At 45.0% G+C, this 22461-nt stretch overlaps 1 protein-coding gene across 5 annotated transcripts in view; it reads right to left on the reverse strand.

Moving 5' to 3' along the window:
* Positions 1-22461, reverse strand: part of LOC146072531 (proto-oncogene Mas-like) — a 156957-nt gene that overhangs the window by 60186 nt on the left and 74310 nt on the right. The gene's annotated exons all lie outside the window — the stretch shown is intronic.

Genomic DNA, 22461 nt, shown 5'->3' on the forward strand with positions numbered 1-22461 from the left:
CGTCCGTGTGATAGCTTGTATGGGGGCTGAGAGCTGACATCCGGCGACGTCAGCTTTCCGCCCCCATCAGTGGCGTCATACCCTCATTAGCATGCATACGCCCCGCGTTTGCATGGGAACGCCCATGAAACGCGGGGCGTATACATAGGGAAATGAGGGTATGAAGCCCCTCACGCCCCTATACGCCCCCTTTGCGGCGGACGAAATACGTCTGCGGCGAATGGGGCTGCACATGCGCAGATTGACCTCTGCGCATGTGCAGACTAAAAACATCGGCGGTACGGCCGCACGCGGGCCGTACCGTCCGATTCTGAATAAGGGCCTTTGTGTCTGGAACACACTGAGGCCCTCATTCAGATCTGATCACAGTACAAATTTGTTCTCAAAATTCATTGTGAATTCAGCCTAAGGATAATTGAAGAAATAAGCGCAGAATTCTCACTGTTCTAAATTGTCTATGCTTAGATCTATGTGTCTGAGTCACAGTCTGTGAATCAGACCTAGACTAATTAGAGGTGTTTACACTAACACTCCCTTTTAATTCTGCAGCTCAAATAACTAAACTCCTTTTTGAGTACAATAATCATTAGATCACCAAACTTTTTCTTATCTACATTAGCTCCCGCCCCTCTAGAGAAATCTAGTGTCCTTTGTTCTCAAAATGGACAAAACCATGTGCACTGCAGGTGGGGCAGATGTAACATGTGCAGAGAGAGTTAAATTTGGGTGGGGTGTGCTGAAACGGAAATCTAAATTGCAGTGTAAAAATAATGTGGCCAGTATTTACCCTGCACAGAAACAAAATAACTCACCCAAATCTACTGTAACTCTCTCTCTATCTGCACGTTACATCTGCCCAGGGCCGGATTAAGGTCTGTGGGGGCCCTGGACAACAGACTTGCTGGAACCCCTATTAAAGGTTCACTTGAAGAAACTTCCCACTTGAATTAAAGTGTTCTTTGTATTCCAACTTGCAGTGGCGGATTCAGGGGGGGGGGCACCCGGGCACGTGCCCCCCCTGTCATTTCATTTTGTAGCTGAGGACCAGGGCTTTCCAACGAGCCCAGCCCCGTGTCTCTAGCCCCTCGGGAACCAGAGATATCGCCTGGCAAAGCTGTAACGTTTTTTCCCCATAGGATAATATGGGACCCGTCAATTCCGACCCCCACCCGGTTCCGACGGCTGCCAGTTCCCCCCCTGGCATCACAGAAGCTTGTGGTTGATCTCATTCAATTCCAAATCGCTGGGCCTTCAATATGATATCAGGCTGGCCCATATCGGTCAATCGGTTCCAGAGATATTACGTGTAAACTAATTTTTTTATTTTTGAAATGTAATTTCATGGCTGTTCATGTTCTTTGAGGGCAGATTACTCTGGAACCAAACGTTCCAGTTTCACTGGGCCAAAATCATTCAAAGCCCACTCAAAAGTTCTTCAATATGATACTTGTCTCATGTAAATGTATCAGTTGGTTCCGAAGATATAGCCGGTTAAATTAGATAACTGGTTAAAGGGGGGAGGGGTGGTTTTCTCTCCCCCTCACACCAGCAAATGCAGGGACTAGGCTGGTGTAAAAGGGGCCAACCTGGGAATGCATTTTCTGGTGTGAAAGGGGTATTATTTCAAATAGCCGGGACCTGCAGTGCTCTGAATACAGCCAGGCTCTGCCACTGTCAGTGGCATTCACTTCTGCCTGGCGGCTGTCCCCCATTTACCGCGAGCATGTATTCCCCTTGACAATGAGCATGTAATCCCACATGGCAATGAGCATGGAACCTCTGGCAATGAACATGAAACCCTTGGCAATGAGCATGTAGATAAGCAGCACTTATGTAGCATAATTTTTAATAGGCATTATGGTGTTTGACATAATACATAATGGACATAATGGCGTGTAACTTAACGTGTAATGGACAATGAGTGTAAATGTTTAATGCGCGCCTTTGGTGGACAATGTTCCTGTTTATGAAACGTATTGTGAATTTTGGCTTAATCTGTGTGGCATTATGTGAATTCTGGTTCAATCCGTGCGGCATTATGTGAATTTTGGCTCAATCCGTGTGGCCTTATGTGAATTTTGTCACAATCCGTGTGGTATTATGTGAATTTTGGCTCAATCCATATGGCATTATGTTTATTTTGGCTCAATCCATTTGGCATTATGTGAATTTTGGCTCAATCCGTGTGTTATTATGTAAATTTTGGCTCAATTCGTGTGGCATTATGTGAATTTTGACAAAATCCATGTGGCACTATTTGAATTTTGGTTCAATCCATGTGGCATTATGTGAATTTTGGCTCAATCCGTGTGGCTTGATGTGAATTTTGACACAATCCATATGGCATTATTTGAATTTTGGCTCAATCTGTGTGCCATTATGTGAATTTTGGCTCATTCCATTTGGCATCATGTGTAAGGGGCAAGTATAATGGGGTCTAGTATTTTGTTGCATAATGTGTAGAAGTTGTATATGGTGTTGTACACTACACTCAAGGACATGCCCCCTGTTGAGTGGCCACGCCCCATTTTCCGGAGCGCGCCTTCGGCGCGCGCACAACTACATCCTTCACTTTTGTCACCATGGTGGGCCTGCGTACTTTAAATGCCAGGGCCTATTTTTAATCCCATTCCCACCCTCTCTCTGCCGCTCTCTTAGCATGTACACTGGCACCACTAACACCGCCCCTCCCCCACCTAAACCCTCTTTTATCATGGTGCCCCCCCTGTCATTTTATCCTGGATCCGCCCCTGCCAACTTGTACCTGTGAGGACATGCTTAGGGAAATCTCCACCGTCATATTACTATGTCGCTGAAAGCAACCTCCTAAACTATAAACCAGCAGGTAAAAGCGCACAGTGAAATATGACCAGTGCAATAGCCCAGCCTGGACACCGTGTAATACTACAGGGTCTTAATTTACTTATTAAGATGGATTTGACCTAATAACCTAAATGTAGGCTGATAGCATTTAACAGTGAATAACTTGGCCAAAACACTGCCGGGTACTGGAAAAGTCTGGGACAGGTTAGTGGCAGTTAACTTACCTGCCGGGGCAGCCCCACAGGTAGTGATGAATACAGCAACAATTACCCAGTACAGAGGGCATCCCATTCTTCAGCACCAGCACTTTAATGAAGAGTGTCACCAAGGGCAGGCATCGCTTGGACAAAACACCACGAACATTGGCAGACCGAGTCCCTGCATAGACCACAGAGTCAGACTAGACTGCAAAGTGGACAGTATGGTCACCCCTGCAAATGTCCAAGCAAGTTTGAAGCCATGTGGGGGATGGAGATCTTTCCACAGCGATGAACCTCCAGCATTAGTGCCACTGTGGAACTAGTGGTGCATTAACTGCACTAAGGCGATGAAGGAAAACATGTAGCTTACCGGCATATCAAAAACTTCAGCAGGATGTTGAAGGAGCTGGAGATGCTGAAGTGACGCAAGTGACCACAGGTGCCAAATGGGAGGCAGCCTATGGCATGAAACCCATGACAATGATCTATGGCATTGGCCACAGAGATTCCCGGCATGTGGCCTCAGCAGATTTGAATCCCAACATGCGCTGCACCCAGAGAAGAGATGGCTGTGAGACACGTCAGACGCCCACTGACCTGAACGTCACGGCACAGCATTGGAGCAGGAGCAGCATATGCAGGCAGCTCAGGGTGAGTTTCTCGTAGAGTGATGAAGTGAGATCAGACACTGACCCTGCGCAGCCTATGGCTGCTGCTCCTTGAGACCAAGGACATAGCAGTATGTGTGGGCCCTTAATTTGTGGGGGCCCCGGGGCGACCGCCCCTATCGCCCCTGCCTTAATCCACCACTGCATCTGCCACACCTGCAATGCACATGGTTTTGCCCATTTTGAGAACAAATTTGTGCTGCGATCAGATCTGAATAAAGGCCAGTGTTGCTATTCAAGTTCAGAAAATACATTTATATTTTTTCTGTGCAGGGTAAATACTGACTGCTTTTGTATGTAACCCACAAATGTTAGACATCTTTGTTTTTACACTGCAATTTAGATTTCTGTTTAAACACACCCCAACCAAGTCTAACTCTCTCTGCACATGTTATATCTGCCCCACCTGCAGTGCACATGGTTTTGCCCATTTACTTGATTTTTGCTTTGTTAAGAAAGGTGAATTAGGCCCGTAGTGTGGTGCGAGTCCAGTGGCCATGCAGGATGCCAGCCAAATTTTCAGGAATTTTAAAAGCAGTCAATTACAAGGCAAAACCATCCGGCATCCCGCATGGCCTCTGTATGCACACTGAAATACATTCGGCCTATAGTCACTTATTGGCATCAATTTCCCTAGAGAGTTCCAGGGTTTTAAGATATGGGGCTTAGGTGCAGGAGTTGTGTGAGTTTCTTGTTTTCTACATGCAGCAAGTTTATATATACTCTGTATAGAAATCCTATTTCACCATGCATCCACAGTCCCCAGTATTTGTGTAATCAAAAGGACATTGAAGTAGGTCTGTCAGCAAATATAGTGATTATGTTCACTTATACATGATAAGAATGATGGAGGAGCATATGTGGCAAGGGAAAGTGAAGTATACAGTATATGATGCCTTTGAAGTGTCATTGCCCACTGCCCTGTGTTATAACATAGTAACATAGAAATTAAGGTTGAAAGACGCTCCCCTGACAAAAGCTTAAGGTGCTGGAAATGCCAGATTCAGGTAATGCTGGCGCAGTCGGAGCCTGCAAATCCTCTGGCAACGAGCATGTTACCTTCTGGCAATTAACATTTTACCTTATGGCAACCCTGGCAATGAGCACGGAACCCGGTGCAAGAAACATGTAACCTCTGTCAGCAAGCATGAATCACCTGGCAATGAGCATATGACAGAGTGAAAGAAGTAGGAATCTTATGCACAGGCTAACAATTAAAGGAGCCAGTGTACTTACAGTACAACAATTGATGTAAAATATTAGTCAGGTAGATCTATGTCCTATACTTTAATTACATAACAATCTGGCGGTGCTCCCACAGAGTTTAATGTAATGATCATTGATTATCAAAGAGAAAATAAACTATTTTTTTGCTGGGGCACAACTTATATTTAAATATCTAATATCCTTTATTTAAGTATTATAAAACCAAAGACAAACATGACATACATACACAAAAACAACATATATTAGTGACCGTGTAATATATCTTATCACAAAACAATCAAAGTTCAAATTAGCTGTTGATTGAACAGAACTCAAGAATTAAGGATTCCGGTTATTGAATTAATCAAAGGTGCTGGTATACGTATATTCTATCCAGCTTCTGGTGGACTGCTGTGAGACCACTTATTGTGTATAGGATGTTACATTCTAGTAGAAGACTTATGAGCCGATTCTGGATCACATGCAGTGATTCGAATTTGGTCCCTTCCTCGATGGACGGGATTTGCACATGAGCAAACCCAGACAGCAAATGTCTGAGGCAAGTTACACACTAGCCGGACCATTCACAGTGGGGATGGAGGGCCGGGGGCTGTCAGCAGTGTGGACGGGGATCACCCATGGGGATCACTCCGTCTTTTGGCCAGACACACGCAAATAAAAGTCAGTTCAGACTGACTTTTGTTGGCGAACATCTAATGATTTCTCCTGCAGCGGCGGCATGTGAGGGGATGTGTCTTCATTACACATCCCCTTGCGAGGGGAAACAGCAGTGCGGGGGGCTGGTGTTCAGTGGGACAGCCTCTCTTGCGCTTGGTAAGCTTACAGAGCCAACCTGAATCAGGCCCTTAATTTATACAGCACATTTCTGCACATACACTGCCAGAAATAGGCATCAATCTACACATTTTCCATCATGTAGCCAGCAATATAATATATTAATGCAAATTAATATGGATTAAAACCCCATGAACAAACCAAAGCCAGGCAAAATGGTACCATCGGGCACTCGCTATCCCCCCTCTGTGTGCGCAGCGGGATCGCCGGATCTTCCTGCACAGCATTTTGATGGATTTTAGAGAATAATGGCGCGCTCCTAAGACTCTGCCGCCTTTTCTTCATTGCCCTTGGATCAGTCCCTACTGATCCTGTTTGAATTTTTTTTAAACAAGGGGGTGGGGTTGTGAAAAAATGGCGCTGAATTAAGTTGGAGTTCGGACTATACTTATCTATTCATGTGACTTTTGATGTTTGTGACTTCTACACCTCCCATGCTTGTTTTTATCACGGTTGTCAAGTAGGAACATGCAATGAAATATGGAACCAATTGGTAATGGGATTTCCGCATACAGGGTCACTCGGAATAAAGCATTCAAAATGTACAAGCAAGGGCGCGTACCTTACTTACACATACATGAATTGCTTGAAACATGTAAAGGTATCTTTAAACAGGAAGCGGGTGCGTACCCATACTCACAATGGAATTGAGGATAACACTCCTCAAAAGGTATCTTTTCAACTCCTACCCGATATGAAGTGATGATAAAGCTCCTCGGGAAGCGCCACTTAAGTATATTCCACTACGTCTCTCAAGACCTTCTCCCCATGAGCACCTCCAAACAAGAAAGACTCCCTCCTGCCAATGCGTTTCGAGACTTCTGTTCCTTATCAAAGCATGCCTTGATAAAGAGCAGAAGTCTCGAAACTCGTGGGCAGGAGGGAGGCTTCCTGCACAGCTGGCATCTGCTAAATGACTTTACCTCTCTGGCCCTCTCATCGGCAGGGATTCACTAGCTGTCAGGAGAAGCCGATGTCTGTCACTACTAAACTGCCCGCTTGGATTCTCTTATTTACTCTCATTTACTGCTCCGCTGCACAAAACACTGCATCAGAAGAAACAGCAGAAATTCTGGGCAATTTATGTGACAGCAAACTTTATCCTTGTCTTTTTTCACTATATCTGTCACCGATGAAGGCTGGATACGCTCATGTACATATTCGATGAGAAATCTCAGATATAAGAAAGCAGTAATTCGTCACGGATGTGACAGATCTCTTATGAACCTTTATTTTCATGCTTTCCCTATATTTGATTACAATTCATTATTCATATTACATCTAATTATAAACAGAAGCTTTGACGTGTCATATTTATTTTGGAGACAATAATTGTTTGGACAGTACAAATATATTAACTAATTCTTCACATGTTACATTGCTGCAGTGTTTGAATCCATACTAATATGCATGAACATATATTGATGCCTATTTCTGACAGCTTACGTGCAGAAAACTGCATTTGTACTGTACCGGTAAAAAATAAGTCTACTACTAAAACGTAACAGACTTATCAAATACTGTACACAATTAGTGGTCTCACGGCAGTCAACTAGAAGCTGGATAGAATATACGTATATCATCACCTTTGATTAATTCAATAGCCGGAATCCTTAAAGCTTGATTTCTGTTCAATCAACAGCTTATTTGAACTTTGATTGTTTCTTGATCATAGATATCATATTACACAATCACACCAATATGGTTTTATAATACTTAAAAGAAGGATTTTAGATATTTAAATTGATGTTGTGCCACAGCAAGAAAGAGTTTATTTTCTCTTTGATAATCAAAGAGAATGTAACCCCTGGTAACAAGGATGCAGGTAAAGAATATAAGGTAAGTAATGTATGGGGGGTGTCAGAAACTTAGGCATGGGGAAGCAACATTTCTAATTATGCCACTGATGGGAGGCCCAGTGGCGTAGCTACTGACCTTACAATGTGAGGTTCGCTTTTATACAGTCCAGGCATATTTACATTTCAAATGTGGTGCCAGCCACCACCCAATCAGAGCTTACGTACCGGCAACCGCGGTTAGTAATTGGCTGCAACACCTGGTGACATATTTGAAATGGTGTAAGCAGTACTTCAGGGGACATTATGTGTGAAGGCAGCACTAGTGGGGGCATTATCTGTGTAAGCGGCACTAGTGGGGCATTATGTGTGTAAGCGGCACTAGTGGGGCATTATGTGTGTAGGTGACACTAGTGGGGACATTATCTGTGTAAGCAGCACAACAGGGTGCATAATGTGTATAAGCGGCACCACAGGGAATTATTTGCGAAAGAGGTGCTACAGGGGGCATTATGTGTGTAAGAAGCATTACAGGTGACATTATGTGTAAGTAGCACTAAAATGCCATGGGGAGGCGTAAAATGTATTATTATGCCACTGGGTGTATAACTTTACCCAGAAGTGCTAGGAATGCTTGCGAGGCCAGGAGAAGATGCAGAAAGCTGGCATAAACTAAAATAAGCATTACGGTGTGTGACATAATGTGTAATGGGCATGATGACATGTGGCATAATATGTAATGGGCATATTACACGGTGTGTGGCATAATGTGTAATGGGCATTACAGTGTGTGGCATCATACCGTTTCTCGGCACCATGTCACCTAGCTAAACCTCTGCTCTCTCAGAGACATCCTTAATTTTGTGATATGTAGACTCAGGGATACCCCTCAGATACCAGCACCTTTAGCATCTGCCTAAAGTTGCCTAATCATAGTGCGGGCCCTGCCTGCAATCAGGAAAATGTCCTGCTCTGTGGACTACAGTAGTTCACCAAAATCATGATAACCCCAACAGAATCAGGGCAGACTTCTTTCTCTTATCTGTTCTTGCAGCTTCCGCTACTACCGCTAGCTGCTGATGCTGGTAAAAACTTTTGTTCAGTACACTCTTCTTTCAACACCTCCACTCTCTACAAGCTTTTCAATGTCACACAAACATTCGTTTTAGATTTTCTGTAGCAACCTGTGAATAGATTTGGCTAAGCACATGAAAAGACATCAACATATCATTCCCTTTACAGACATCATGGACCACAACAACTGTCTCTCAGCTCACCAATTTGGGACTATCATAATTTTTGATGCTTTTAATAATTGTAGTTCTTAAATCTTGCAAAGTCTTTTTGCCTATTTTGGATAGGAATCATTTTTCGACTTAGACTATTGGACTATGGAGATCTCTGAATATGATTTTTGCTAATTATTTATTATACCTCCTAAGCTGGGTATAAATTAGATGGTATGTGTACAATGGAGAAAATGCAGATTGGCAAGCCGTCACTCATTTGCCACGATGAGAGATGGCAGGGAATGGGGGGTAGCGGGGGCCATGCATTTTGCAGCATGGCTCTTGCTAGCGATGTCCTTTGTTGTCCTGCATGTATAGAACATGGAGGATGATACTGATGACATGCTGCAGTGCGTATATTTAGCAACATTGCACGTATATATATATACACTGGATGAAATTTTGATCTCGGCATTCAGAAACATCGCAATCTGCAAAATTTTTACGAATATCATCCACTGTGCATGCAACTTTAGGTGAAATGCAACAATAGATCAAAGCAGCCAAGACAGCAACTTAGCTCTGACTCAAGAACCCCACACCTTCAAAAGCGTTAACACAGGTGCTAAGGTTAAAGCAGGGGCGTAACTATAGCACCGCAGCCCCCGCCATCGCGGGGGGGCGCTGTGCATGTGGGGGCGCCGGGGGCTGCGGTGCTATAGTTAAACCCCCCCTCAATCCCCCGCAGCGCAGACTTACCTATCGCGCTGGTCCCGGCATCTCCGTTCTTCTGCTGAGGACCACCAGAAAATGGCCGCCCCCATATAGCACACAGTTATCTGAAACTGTCTGCTGTATGGGGGCGGCCATTTTCTGGTGGTCCTCAGCTGAAGAACGTAGCCGCCGGGACCAGCGCGATAGGTAAGTCTGCGCTGCGGGGGATTGAGGGGGGGTTTGCAATGCATGGGCGGCGGGGTAAGGGTGCTCGGCGGGGTAGGGGTGCTCGTCGGGGCGGCGAGGGGGGCGCCCAAAACGTAGCTACGCCACTGGGTTAAAGGTGAACTTTATATGAACACATCTCACTGTTAATAGGTGAGTTCTTAGAGGATTATAAAGCATGTATGCTGCATAGTACCTGCTGAAGCAATTTAATGTCCTGTCTTTTTTTTATACTTGAGAGGGAATATGACCAGGAAGGATGAGAATTCTTAAGACCATTCATACTGTATATTCTATCTGCTTATTTTGGATCACTCATATTTTGGGTATGCCCCTTAGGTGGTTTGCCCATATTTGATTTTTGTACAGTTATGCCTCCATGCTGGTTGGTACTGGTTTAGGTGCATCTGCAGTTGCTAGCACATTCAGTGATATATATTAGTTGTGCATATTAACTTCCTTCTTTTCTATAATTTGGGATTTTTCTTTGAAAATAACAGGCCCAATTCAGACCTGATCAATGCTGATCGATATTTTTTATTTGACACAAGATTGGGAGATTGGGGGACATGGGATTTATTTCCCACCATCTGTGAAAAAAAATTGTTTCCCCCCCTTTGGGTACTGTTTCAGTTATTGTCTAATAGTGATCACCAGATATTAACAACTATGAGGGCCCATTGTTAGAAAGAAAACACTCTTACAAGACAGGGTGCCTCCATGTTTGTGTGGACCAATATGGGGGATATAGGTCACAATGGAAACTATGGGCCTTATTCTGGTCTGTGCGGCCGGAGCCGAATATGCGGCGAAGACCGTGCGTTCTAAACCCCGCCTTCCGTACGGATCGCTCACTCCGTCCGAATGCGGTAAGCCGCTGACCGCACGGAGCACGAGTGGATTTCTCATGTATACACCTCCTCCATCTCTGGGAACCTCCCCCATCATTCGATGGTCGCAGACCATCGAATGCAGGACCGAGTGGACAGGCAGCTCCCGTGAGCTCAGACCACTCGGGCATTTCTCCGTGCAAAAGCAGGAATCTGGGCGGGCAGCTGACATCCGGCAATGTCATATGTCCGCCCCCTACACGTGCGTCATGGCCGCATTAACATACGTACGCCTAGCGTTTTCATGGGAACGCCCATGCATATGCATATGTTAATGAGGCCAAACAGCCCTTCACGCCCCTCTCCTCCCCCTGTTCGTAGTGTAAACAATTCATGCGGAATTTGGACGTATGTCCCTTTCGCACATGCGCAGATATGCCTCTGCACAACACAAAACATCGGCGGAACGAACGCACGTGGACATATCCGCACCAACCAGAATAAGGGCCAAAGTTTTTCTGTAACATTGGGTGATATTGTCTGGTGGTCACCAGATAAAGCTGCTAAGTGTCCCACATAATTTGAAATAGGGGATCTCCTGCTTTCATATGCAAGTGACCCCTACATTTACAGGTGTAATTGTGTGATTAATACTGCATATAGTAACCTCCCACCCATATACAACATTATGCTTAGTTTCTGTGCAGATGGTATTAGTCCTGTTATAACAGGTGTTCTCCAGATGATAGCTACTAGTGGGCCATATAATTTGAAAGAGCAGACTCCCCTTTTTCAAATATGTCTGCCCACAAAGTTTCCAGTTTCATTATGGGGACTAGAATGTACATGGTGCCAGTGCCTATATACTGAACACATGCATTTTCTGGTATTAATATATTATAGTCTGGTGATAATAGATATTTACTATACAAAAAAGTACTAAGGGGACCCATCTTTCTAAACTTTGTTCCCCTGATTTTATTGATGCCAGGCAAGAGAGACTGTCCTCTATCCTTTTACTCAAAGATTTTTCCAATTCAACATTTACTATCAGGGCACTATGCACAAATTGAGTGTTAGTTGTGCACAGGCACAACCTAATGATGTGCATATCCTAATCAACACCTCCTTGCGGCTACGGCACTTCAGTTAAAGGGCTTCCGTTTTAAATGAGCCAATCAGAGCTGACAGCCAATCAGTGCGGCTATCAGGCCACGAGCTATGATTGGCTCATGAGCCGTTGCTGCATTTAAAATGGCCAAGGTCTGCTGGAGGACATATAGCTGAAGCACCATAGAGGCAGGGAGTACAGCAGTGGCGGTGGGTATTGGGCATTCTGTGAGCAGAGGTGAGAGGATGGCTGAGAGGAGCAGCACCAGCTACCAAACGCTGGTGCACTGCAGCCTGAACATGCCTTTCTGTCTGAGCTCTGAGTGTGAGTCAATGTTTCATTTTTTTCAGAGGTAGTACTGCTCTCTGTCACTAATTCTCAATATGAATAATACCAAGGGTGTTATGTTTTGCTCCAGAAAGTAACACCCTTGGTATTATTCACCTTGAGCCTTAGTGACAAATATTATAGTGGATGAACCCTGTGCAATACACCCTTATGTGTGTGGTAGTAATCTGAGGATAGAACAAAGAATAAAGAATATATTGTCATGTTTGCTGGAAATATTTCAGTTTTAATCTAATCGCTCTGTGTAACAGTACATGCAAATAAAGTCAAAAACATATATGGATGACGCAGGTATGCAGGGATATGATAATGGTCTAGTACAATTAATACTGCAAAACACTAATGGTGCTTAGCTATACCAGCAATACCTTTTATCAAAGTCTTTTGCTTTTTCGAACTGTATCCCATTAAAAGAAGCACCCAGCAATCAATTATGTGTGTTTTGCATTGTTAACTATACTAGACCATTGTCATATCACTACATACCTGTGTCATCTATATGTTTTTAACTTAATTTGCATGTACTGTTACACAGAGTAATTAGAAGATTAAAAATTAAATAGGCAGGATATTATGGTGTAGCTGAGAGATGATTTATATTGTAATTAGCACCAAAAAACGATGGTAGACACGCCTGATTGGCAGTGTTCGACACACCCAATGACACGCCCCTTTGGTGGTGCACCCCCTAATATTCTGCGCACTCCTATGCATGCATGTGCTAATTTCTCTTCTTTATCTGGCCTGCAAGGTGCCCCAATGGTCATTAGACCCTGTGAGGCAATGATACAACCTTTTTAAATCCTCAAATATTACATTCTGTGAATATTAAGATATCAAGGCCCTTATTCTGATCGGTGCGGATATTCCCGAATTCTTACGGTGCGGTCCGCACGCCACGCTGTGCGGCGGCGTGCGGGCATCGTCCGTAGAAACGCCCACGTGTCCTCCGCATTCGGACGGACTCACTCTTTAAGAACAGGGCGTGTGTACGGACGACATACAAACCGTGCGTGTGAGGTGGAAACGTACAGATTCTTGCACGGTCTTCCCGCACAAGCACGGTCTTACCGCGTCAGAACGTACGGGAAGCTGTCCGTACGCCCCGATGCGGAGTATTTACGCACAATCCAACACTTTTGTACTGAGTACACACAGCGATCACATGACACACTTAGGCTATTAGGCAACCTCCTGAAAAAGGGATTGTTATCAATTGCAATCAATTAAATGCTCATCTATACTAACCCACATTCCTACTTCATTCATGACACACATTAACCCTTACAGCATGTGACCCTAACATACATCTATATACACTATGTACATTTTGCTTATTTTAAACATTTTTAACAACTTACACATATACTTTAGCATGTTAGGAAAAAACACTGACAACTTTGAACTTTAAATAAATATTTATTCACAAACAAGAATAAAAAACTGAAAATTAATTTTCCGCATCAATGATGCTGTCCTTGAGGCTTAACATTTGCCGCATCAGGCCTCGTAGACGAAGGAGAGCCCCACGGCGACCCTCCTCTGCTTGGGCAGGCTCACCTGTGGAGGAAATTCAAATTTAAAAATGACTAATGATATTCATGCATACATTTAACATAGTCAAACCTACATTTTAAACATGCATTGTGACAGGTGTGTGTGTATATATATATATATATATATATATATATATATCTCTATATATAAATATATATATATATACACACATATCTAACTATATATATGAGACATACACCTATACATACATGCATACATACTACATGGAAAGCCTGATTTTGGCCCTCTACCCTTTACTCTGTAGAACACCTCACAGTCATACTGCTCCTTCTCAATCCAAACCCACCCATGACTAAGCTCTGAGAAGCATGCCACGCGCTGCACCAATCACAATTCAGCAAACAAAGTTCAGTGTCTGTTATATGATGGAGCCTGGCAGGGGAGTTACACAACTCTCAGGAATGCTCAGTACATTTGTGCAATCAAGCATGGCTTGCCTGCTGATGGTCTGCTCCAGAAATCATTGTCAGAATGCCAGTTAGGGGAGGCTGCAGCACTAACCCACTCCCATGCTCAAAAGCATTACTAAGACCAAATCCACACACAATTATGGTGCAAAACATACATGCAGACCGCAGGGGGTGGTTAGCTAGAGGAGGGCCCAGGGGCACTGACCACTTGTTACTCCAGTATAAGCCACGCCTGTCCATACTCCATTTAGGCCATACTGAATCTAGTTTACAAAGATCATTCACCAGTAAACTCTACTCACCTATATGAGGCTACAGATTGTATGCAACCAGCAGGGACATGTAACCCTTACATGAGCAAGTCATCACTTTCTTCCTGGATACAGATTAACTACACAGGTTCAGTGGCACTTCAATTCGACCTGAAAGCCATCCGCACAACCTGTGTCATTAATATGTGTCCAGGATGAAAGGGATGGTTTGGCCACCCTATCTAACCCCAAAGTGTGTCTGTTGCTACCCAATTTGTTGTTTGCCTTTATAGTATTTTTAAACACATTTGAATCAACAGTGCTACATATCAAATAGTGGATGTCAAAAGGAATAACGATTCTTTATCTATACATACCACTTTCGGCCGGCTGCTCCACCTCACAGGCCTCCTCATCCTTCCCCTCTTCCTGGGCCTCCTCGGCTGGCACGACCTCCTCCTCGGCTGCCACCTCGTGGTCGAAAGCCACCACCTCTGCCTCCACTGGCCACACATCCTCCTCCATTCCATCCCTTTCCTCCGCCACCCCTTCTTCATTTTCTTCCTCCTCGCCCATAGCTGGCTCCGCCTCCTCCTGGGCCTGGGACGCCTCTGCCTCCTCCTGGGCCTGGGACGCCTCTGCCTCCTCCCGGGCCTGCCTTGCTCGTGCATGTGTTGTGTTTGGGAAAAATAAAAAAAGTGCCAATTAGTGGTAATTTGTATTAAGCCTTATCAACCTATAAATGCAAAGGTTATAAGTACTGATAATTGTACATGCAAACAGCTCCTCAGTGGCCTTTACAAAACACAGCCTGTAACATGGCAGGTATGCTGTGACATTTGGCCCATTGTAAGCATCACAAGCATTAATCCTCCCCAATAACATATTTTATGATCATTACAGGGTGTCAAACAGGAAGTAGCACTCATATATTGTATGCCATGTTTAACTCATGATCAGGCTGGTGACCTTAGTGGATTAAATAATGTCAGGTAAGCAATCATGTCCAAATCCACATTTACTGTTGAAATACTCACATCTAGCAATGCTGGCCCTTATTGATTGCAGCCTCTCTGAGCGATGGTCCGCCGCACCTGGGTGCGTGCGTATATACGGCGGCGGGCCACCGCATAGGCAGAGCATTTCTGCCTGTTCGTTATAAAGGGGCCCGCCCGCCCCAGCCTGGTCTCCATAACGGAGACCAGTGTTCTCAGCTCTGCTGGCGAAAAAGGTGCTGCTCTGCCATAAGCCGCCATCTTAGCAATGGCACAAATCAAACAATCATGTGCTGTCATTGGTTGATCAGAGTGATATTTGGTATTAACTTTATTGTTCATTTTTACACTAACAGCGTGTATGCGCCCGAACAGACGGCTAACCCATTGCATCGCACACCCATCCTAAACAGTGTAAAATAAGATGGAAACACATTATATCTAATCTATAACATTCACCAAACATGGGTATAAGCAACAGGTGAAATAGTCTGCATCACTAGACACTTACACCTAACTCAACAAGGTACTAAACAGCTAATTTATAATGAAAGCTATGCAGCAGAAGCATAGCAAATAGTGGCAGACCTTTTCCCAAAATTAGGCCATGCTGCCATGTGTACACTTACCTTCTACTGGCCCCTACTACAGAGGTGGAATGAAAAGTAGCTAGCATCTAACCTGAATTTGGAGTGCTTTCACATATGATTTGGATGCTAGCACTGATTACTTGTGGCTAAGTGGTGAACTGGATTGACATATGGAATGGGTAGTGTCAGTTGTACTACATAGCAAACAAGTGCACAGTACAGAAGTACATTCAAATATACATTTCATGTGTGACCTCAGTTTTATTTGGTCATTGGTGTTGGAATCTGCATTTAGCTAATAAATCAGACTTACTGAGTTTGCCAGGTTTTTTGGAAATATTTTTCAACACCAAGGGGCGGCCCGTATGCGCCGCACGGTTGACGCTGGCGTACGGGACGCGGCCGTATGGAACGCAGGTTGCAGCTGTTTAACGCCAATTACAGAAATAGTATTTAAAGTTGTCCTAGAAAGGCAAACACTTGTTGCAAACATGGCTGGCTCAGAGTCAGAGGTGGTTCAGAATCTCTTGTCCCGCATGGAGGCCAACACCACCTATGTGCCCCTCAACCCAGAGCACCCAGATGGCCCATCAACATCAGGCCAATCAGCAGCTGGCCCATCCTCAGCATCAGCAGAATCATTGGGAACACAGCAGGTGGCTTTCCAACAGAGTAGCCAGCCCAGCACTTCAAGTACAGCAACCGGTGGCCGTGGCCGTGGCAGTGCCCGTGCCAGTGGCCATGCCCGTGGCCGCAGTGGGGCAACAGAGGAACCAACCACAAGAATGGCATATGAACCGCGGGAGCTTGACATCCTGGTGACCCGGGCACGTGATTTAATAGAGTGCCCAGCGGTCAAGTTGACACACACAAGGAGATGGAAGATCTGGGAGGAGATAACGGTGGAGATTAATGCAGTGGCTCCACAAGTTCGTCAGACGGAGCATGTTAAGAAGAGGCAAGTACATGTGTGTTACATTTGAGTAGTACAAGTCCAGTAATGTTTACATTCAATATTAGATGGAGTTGGGCAATGGGTGTTCACGTTGCTTGGAGGCACAGACATGTTGGCCATGACATTGAATTGATAGTTATTGGAGGGTGACTGTTTTTGTATCTTCTAAGGGTTGGTTTGAAAAATGAATATAATGTAAGTTTGGTGTCAGTAGGCACATGTTGTATTATGTTTCATATTGCAATGGGTGCTACAGCAAACATGAGGAGTTACATGTATTAATATGTACACTTTGATTGCAGGTGGCACGACTTCAAAGTCAACCTCAAGAAGAAATTGACCCAGCGGTGGGAACACAGCCACACCTCTGGGGCTGGCCCCATGCCATCAAAGCTGGAGCTCACCCCCCTGGAAGAGATGGCCCAGTGCTGCATTGCAGTGGAGGAGGTCCGGGGGGTGAGTACTATAGACAGCGAGTCCCCAGCGGAAGTGATGGCTTCTACGCTTGAAGATGTTTTAAATTTGGCATGGAATGTGTGGTAATTGGTAATTTCTCGTTCAACAGCATCCCCACCGCTTGGTCCAGATTCTCTTGAGGAGGTTGTGGAGTCTGTGCCACCTGGCCCCAGTAGCAGGCCCGTGCAGCAGCAGCCGGGATTGTCCGCGGCTGAATTGTCCATGTGGGGCCGTGTGCTGGATAGTATTGTGCAGCAGGGAGAGTCGGCATTCGAGCGGGTGCGTAGGGCCGAGGAGGTGCTGCAGGGTTTGACCACCAGCCAGCAGAGTATTGCTGCGAGCCTGCAGGCTATGAGTGCCAGCCAGCAAGCTATTGCTGCTAGCCTGCAGGTGCTGGCTGATCAAGCCCTGCGGCAAAATGAACTCCTCCTCCGCCATAATGAACTTATGGTGGAGCTAGTTACCAGCAATAGGGCCCTAATTTCACCCGCTTCGGGTGCATTACCAACACCATCACTCCCTGCTGCCAGAGGGGGAAGAACATCCACCCCCTCACCAGCATGTGCTCCACATGAGCCACCATCTGACTCTGGCCGTGGACGAGGCCGAAGAGCTGCTGCACGTGGCAAGGAGCCTGCCAGGGGCAAACGTGCCCGCAAATGAACTTGTGTCCCCATTAATCTCCACCGTTATGTCTTCCCAAATCTTCCGTTGAGCTGTGTGTGTCAGCATCCTGTGTCCAAATCCGTGCCCAGGGTCACCACTTTTGGCCGCGGTTCAAATGTCATGTTTGGTTCCCCTGTTGCCCTGTTTCGGCTACCATTACTGTGTGCTGTACTTGAAGTGTTGGTGCTGTACTTTTGTTGTGAAGCCACCTGATGTGTTCCTAATGATTCTGCTGTGGCTATTTATTCTATATTATTTCTTTTTAGTCCTGTTATGGTACCATTTTTTTTGTGATGTTTTTGAAATTTTTTCAAAAGTTTCTTTAATAAATGTTATTTTGGCCCCACAAATGTCTGTATTAATTGATACATGCAGAAGTGCCATGTGTATTAGTATTATTAATATTAAGTTGTGTTCATTATTTGCAGTGTAAAAGTGTGTGACAAGTGCAGCATGTAATGTTCCCTTTAAGCTGCAATGCTTCCAATTGTAGCAGTGAGAAGCGTGTAATTAACAAGTAATGGGTAAAGTATGTGATTGTATTTGGTTCAGGTGACATTGGTTGAGGTGCGTCCGTCCTGATTAGGCGTTCCGATTGCCTAGCGCATGACCGAGTGGTGTCCGCAAAGCAAGAGTAGCCTTTTGGACACCGCACATTTATTCCCTTTTTGTTCGCGTGCATTTGGCGTGCTGTCCGAATGCACGCCTACCAAAATATGTGTACTCCCCCGTGTCCGCCCATGTTTCCGCCCAGTTTAGCCCACTTTGAAACTACACCCCTGTGTCATTCCGCATGACGCCCATAACACACCCATATTGCACATTTCTGTACGGTATTAATGAGAACAAGTACGGAGACCATGCGTGGCACATACGCGTCGCGTTCTCCACGCATGCGCAGACGGCTAAAAAACGCCATCCGAAAGAATTCGGAAAAGTACGCACCGATCAGAATAAGGGCCCAAGTGACAAATTCAAGAAATGACTAGTGTGAGTGGGGAATCGTAAGCAGGCAAAGAGACTTGAATGAGCTGCGTTTCATATGAAGACACCATTAAAACTGAATGACAACAATTGTGAATTTGCACAGAAAATAAGGCGTATATTTATTAAAGTGATAGGCATCATTTGGTTTTCCACCCTTACGCAACACCATCTTGCAACCATATTAGAGCACCACAGTGAGACACTTAGCTACTTAGAAACTTTTATATGCACTGTTCACAGACATTTAACTGTCTAGTGCTCTGTATGTACCGCTGCACTTCAATTCTATTCAGATATTGAGTATAAGTAGCCAAAAATTGGGCTGTACCAACATTCTATTGCTCAACAAACCATACTATTGGTAAAGTCCTGGGCTGTTTGGTGACTTTGGTGGATCTACTGGTGCATACTATTTACTCTGCTTATTACTATCACCATGTATGTACATTAGTACACACATATAGTATTCAACATCTTAATTATAAAAAAGCATACTTCACAAAGAAAATCCTTTCTCCTATTGTTTTCCTTCTGGTGATTAACATTTATTAAGGAACAAGAAAAATATTTTAGTACAGTACTACACCCCTTTTCTCCTCCTGCCTTATGACGCTTATTGAATGAAGCAAAAAATATTGCTTCCTCTAAATTGCTGAAGAGGAGTATATGAAAAGTACAATACTCACCTTAGTCTAGTAATTTTAATTAAAGTTTAGCTGAGGTACCTGGTGGTGCTCGGGTTTGGTTGTGCTTAACCGCTCGCCATGCCCATGTGACCGGCATAAACCTGCCTGTGGTGCCCTCCTGGATCTGACCACAGTTTTCTTATCTTAAACCCATTGTCCTCTACCTGCCTTTATGTTATGCAACCCCCTGGTACCCTGGAGTGTTGGGATTGTGGGTGTTAGTGGCTGTGAACCTAGCCTGGGCCCAATCAATGTCCTCTACCCCTTCCATGTTATGCAACTTTGCCATATGTTGCTTCCCTGGCCCAATTTGTGTAGTGGCCAGCCCCTTGTTGGGCCCTGGCACCCCCACAGGGGGTGCTAGATATGTCTTACCCCCACAGTTTTTTTCTTCAAAATTGTTAGTCATTTGTGTACCAATTTCAGTGTAAATTGCTCCAGGCATTCCATAGTTATAATTGAACATACACACCTACATCCATTTTATATATATAAATGTTGCTATGGGCAACCAATCAGAATCTACTTCTTATATTTTTTAGTACCTTCTAAAAGGAGGAAGGAAAAAATACTTTAAAGTTTTAACATAAGCATCTAAGGCGGGAAGCAGCAAATCAGGCTGACTGCAATGTCAGTTGGGGTCAACTTTGTGTTTGAACCCAATTGACTTTGCTATCAGCCTGAATCATATTTTTTCTAAATTCACGGGCGAATTTAGCAGTACAAATGATTATAAACTTGCCCAAGTGATAGAACTCCATATACGGCCTAGTTCTATCTATGGTGTACTCATTCGTACACCAAACACGGCATGACAAGAAGTGACTGACCGGATCCTCCATGCAGCAGGTGTGACGGACGTGAGAACACAGTGCTGAGACAGGTGCCAGGTGAGGAACTCCTCCACAATGCCGGTGATGAGAGACAGCAGCATCTGTATCCCCGATGACTGGGGGGTTATGCCTAAGTACCCAGTGCATTTATAATGTGTTGTTCCCTACTCACCCCAAGTATCTACCTACCAACTGCTATTATATAAATCAAACTCTAAAGCTATATGAACCCCAAGCACCCTAATGGTACCTTGAAGGTGTGCTAATGGATTATTAAACAGTTCCCTAGACCCATCCCACATCCTCACCCAGCACTCTCTAGTACTGAAATGGCACCTGAACATGAGGGAGGGATTTTGTACATGAAATCCAAAAAACACAAAAACCGACCGGGAAAATTATGTGTTGCATTGTCTCTGTTTGACAGGAAGACTCATAAAACTTGGATCACCTAAATGAGGGCGTGTTCAGGGTTTGTTTTTTTTTCAAACCAAACTGCTCATCCCTAGTAAAAGGTCCTCTCCTGTTTGATTGTTGCAGTATTACGCCACTGAGAAGACACAGCAACAGATCACTTCTGTGAATATCAGTAATCAGGTTGGTCAGAATGGCTGTTTACACTGCTGGGAAATCTGCATAGGTTGTGCATATGTAACATGCACCTGAGCAGCTGGGCACATAGACTCATTTTTTCAAAAGCTTACTGGTAGCACCCTAATCACTAGAACACCTCATGGTTAATATTGCATGTGTTGGAAAACTAGCAGAATAATATTCACACAAATATGTCTGAACCAACTGGTAAATATTACTAGTAAACCTTGTGAAAGGCAAACCATGAGAACATGTAACATCTCCTGCCCACCCACCATCGCCACCCTACGGGCAGCCGTCAATCAGCTGACAAGTGACCTGTTCGTACCCAATTCCTCCACCATGTGTGTTACTGACCGCAGAAACCTGTTCAGGCGCAGCAGTGTTTACACAGACTTGTTTTTTTATTTGCAGATTTTTCCCTTCCAGCCTGCAATCCATCACATTCCACCCACATTCCCTGTTATACATTGCACCTATTCAGGAATTATTCCAACATAGTAACAAAAAGCATCAGGCAGACAGCATGGCATCCATCCTCTAGAGAGGATACAGTGTATGGATGCCATGCTGCCTGCCTGATGCTACTTGTTATTATGTTGGATTAATTCCTGATGATGGTCTTACTAAGACCGAAACGTTACGTTGGAAGACAAGATGCCTATCTGTATGCAATAAATCACAAGTTGGAAATCTTGACCATGGTGAGTGCCCATTTCTTCTATGGTATCTACTGACGTTCACTTCATCTGGTGGAGCACCCCCTGTTGCTGTACTTTGGTTATGAGTGCGGTCTCATTGGAGGGTACTTGTTTCCTAGCACGGCCACCGATTTACATCGGGGTGGTCGTGTCGGAAAAATCGGGTCGATCGCATCGCATGCAATTTGGTCGTATGCGATGCGATCGACGTGACCGACCGATTTTCGACCCGATTTTTTCATTGAATGAAATGTAAATCGGGTCCCTGGGACCCGATTTTACATTGGATTCAATGTAAAATATTCCCAACCCCCCCAAATTTAACGGCGTAAACCACCACCCCACGATAGACGCCAACCCGAAGCATGGCGAGCGCAGCGAGCCCGCGAGGGGCGGCGGTGCGCGTCCTCCGACCTTTTCATTCCCCTACTATCCACGTCGGCGTGGAGTTGAGAATAGAATAGTGTGGCGAGCGCAGCGAGCCACCAAGCCCGAAGCGTGGCGAGCGCAGCGAGCCCCGCGAGGGGACGCGTATACCTGTGAAGTTATACGCGGCCCCTCGCGGGGCTCGCTGCGCTCGCCACGCTTCGGGCTCGCCACACTATTCTATTCTCAACTCCACGCCGACGTGGATAGTAGGGGAATGAAAAGGTCGGAGGACGCACACCGCCGCCCCTCGCGGGCTCGCTGCGCTCGCCACGCTTCGGGTTGGCGTCTATCGTGGGGTGACGACGGGGACATCTATAATGTGAAA

Source organism: Crinia signifera, chromosome 4, assembly GCF_055691185.1.
Source record: "Crinia signifera chromosome 4, ASM5569118v1, whole genome shotgun sequence".
Classification (NCBI taxonomy): domain Eukaryota; kingdom Metazoa; phylum Chordata; class Amphibia; order Anura; family Myobatrachidae; genus Crinia; species Crinia signifera.